A 3,124-nucleotide genomic window follows, 5' to 3' on the forward strand; every position below is an offset into this window, starting at 1 on the left:
CGCATGACCTATTATATCCAGCAATCCATATGGGGACTGAAAACTTTGCAATGATGACAATTACTGAAGATATGAATCAACTAAAATAGTTGACAGGGACAATTCTTCCATCTTTGAAAATATCTACATCAAATCTGTTTAAATAGATTTTCATCTGCATAATATAACACATTCTGACAAGACCACCACCACCACCAATGTGGTCAGTGTTGTGACGATAAATGTTTAATAACTGAGGGGCCCCCCCACCAAGTGCACAAATTTTTGTGCACCAGGCTACTAGTATATATATATATAATTCATATAAATAGAATCATATTGATTCTATTTCTTTGGAGAACCCTGGCTAATGCAGATTTTGGTACTTGGAGTGGTTATAGAGAAACAGAATTTTAAGGATGAATTTCTTGAATTGGTTCTGGAGTTTTTGAAATATCTCTCTAATATGATCAGATTTAAAGATCCTAATGTCTCTATTTCCAGTAGAAAGGAGAGCACTGGTAGTCCATGGTGTAAGCTGTCTATAGAAATAAGCAAAATTTGTACTGGATACTCCCACTTAACCATTTATAAGAAGCAACGAGCTAAGTGACTCTGTATATGATATTTTCAAATATTTCAGAAAAGGAAGGAATACAGTGACATTAATTAGTTGCTCCTAATGTTACTGGACAAAGTGGTGAAAGAAAAGGATGCGCTCAAGGATTCACATTCCCAGCCAAAGTGCAGCGTCAATGACCGGAGAGCTGCCATTGGGCCCTGAGGAAGAGTCTCCTCTCCTGCAGCCACAGGGCCGAAATTGCGGAAAATTGCAGAACATCATGCTGAGATTGGCTAAATTACAACGCCGGTTGAACTCTCAGCCTGGCAGAGTGTCTGCTGTTAAATTGAGGGCATTGATTGGAAAAGAATGAGATCCTGTAAGTTGGGCTGGGATGTGTGAGAAGATCCTGAGGAAGCTGGGAATATTGAGCCCCTAAATCGTGATGGTTCTTCTTAGCCAGTAGGAGAGGTCTCCCACCCACTGTGGAATTGGCCTCCCCACCCCAGGAGAAACAGTCTCTTCATCTCAGCCTGAAAAAATCAATCCAGTATGCAATGGTAATGACCCCTCCTGAGTCAGTTGCCATGCAAGACAATGCTGATTCTCCTCAGGACCCATCCCATCTCCCTTTTTGCTTCTAGATCTATTAGACTCACATCCCAGCAGGCCCCTAAAGGGAAGGCATAAAATGTGACCGGTGAGGAAGTGTGTTGCATCCCAAGAGAACTACTTGAGTTTTCTCATTTATGCAGACAGAAATCCAGGGAATAGCCATGGGAATGAATACTGACACATGGGATAATGGTGACATTAACATAAAGTTGGGTCAGGCTGAATTGATTGATATGGGCTCTCTAAGCAGAGATTTTTGCATTTAACATTGCACTTGGGAAGTTAGAAAGGGCTCTAACAGTTTGTTTCTAACAGAAAGTCACAGCCCCTCAATCCACTCCCAGACTTGAGCCAGTTTATAGACCTAGAGCTCCTTGAATGAAGGGAAAGCCAGGTCCTCTTAAGGAAGGCTCTCAGCTCACTACCAAAAATGTATCCTGTTTATCCTTCTCCCAGCCTTCCCCAAAGGGACCTGAGGCCTTCTAGGAGGGTGACTGTACACTGGGGATGAGGAAATAATCAGGCCTTCCAGGGACAATTAGACACTGGCTCTGAATTGGCACTGATTCCAAGAGACTCAAAATGTCACTGTGACACTTCAGAAGAGAGGTTTATGAGGGTCAGGTGACCAAAGAATTTAAGCTCAGGTTCATCTCACAGTGGGTCCCTGAACCCATCCTACGGTTATCCCACCAGTTCCAGAATGCATAATTAGAATAAACCAGACAGAATTCTCACATCCTGTAGAGTGAGGGCTACTATGATGAGGAAGGCCCAGGGGAATCCATTAGAACTGTCTCTACCCAAGAAAATAAAAGTAACACCACATTCCTAGAGGGGTTTCAGAGATTAGAGCCACCATCAAGGACATGAAAGATACAGGAGTAGTGAATCTCTGCACATCCCCATTCAACTCTCCTATTTGTCCTGTGCAGAAGACAGATGAATCTCAAAGAATGACAGTGGATTATTGTAAGCTTAACCAGGTGGCAACTCTGATTGCAGCTGCTGTACCAGCTGTGGTTTCATTGCTTAAGCAAATTAACACATCCCCTGATGCCTGGTATGCAACTGTTGATCTATTTTTTTCTCCATCCCTGTCCATAAGACTCACTAGAGCAGCTTTCTTTCAGCTAACAAGGCCAGCAATACAACTTCACTGTCTTACCTGAGAAGTATATCAACTCTCTAGCCCTACGTCATAATTTAGATCTCAGGGATTTTGATTGCCTTTACCTTCCATAAGATAGCACAGGGGTCCATTACACTGATGACATTATGCTGATTGGACCTAGTAAATGAGAAATGGCAACTGTTTTAGACTTATTGGTAAGCCATTTGCATGTCAGAAGATGGGAAGTAAACCTGATTAAAATTCAGGGGCCTTCTACCTCAGTGAAATTTCCAAGGATTCCTTGTGTGGAGCATATTAAAATACCCCTTCAAAGGTGAAGGGTAAGTCACCTGGGCCAGGTGGATAAGTTGGTTGGAGAGTCATCCCATATACCATGAAGGTTACAGCTTCAATTCCCAATCAAGGCACAAACCCAGGTTGTGGGTTTGATCCAGGTTAGGGTGTGTATGGGAGATAAACAATCGATGTGTCAATTTGGGCACAGGGATGCCCAGATAGCTGATAATGGATTGTTTTTGGATGTGTCTGTGAAGAGATTAGTATTTGAATCAGTAGGCTGAGTAAAGATTGCTCTCACCAATGTACTGAGGGCCGGAACAGAACTAAAAGGTAGAGGAAGAGCAAATTTTCTCCCTTTGCTTGAGCTGAGACATCCATCGTCTGCTGCACTGGGACATGGTGCTCCTGATCCCCAGGCCTTCAAACTCAGACTGAATCACACCACCAACCTTCTTGGTTCTCCAGATTAAAGAAGGCAGATTGTGGCTTCCATAATCATACTATAGGTCCAGTGCATGAAATTTATGCACCAGTAGGGTCCCTAGTGGCTGCCA

Source organism: Myotis brandtii, unplaced genomic scaffold (genome assembly GCF_000412655.1).
Source record: "Myotis brandtii unplaced genomic scaffold, ASM41265v1 scaffold519, whole genome shotgun sequence".
In the NCBI taxonomy this organism is placed as follows: Eukaryota; Metazoa; Chordata; class Mammalia; order Chiroptera; family Vespertilionidae; genus Myotis; species Myotis brandtii.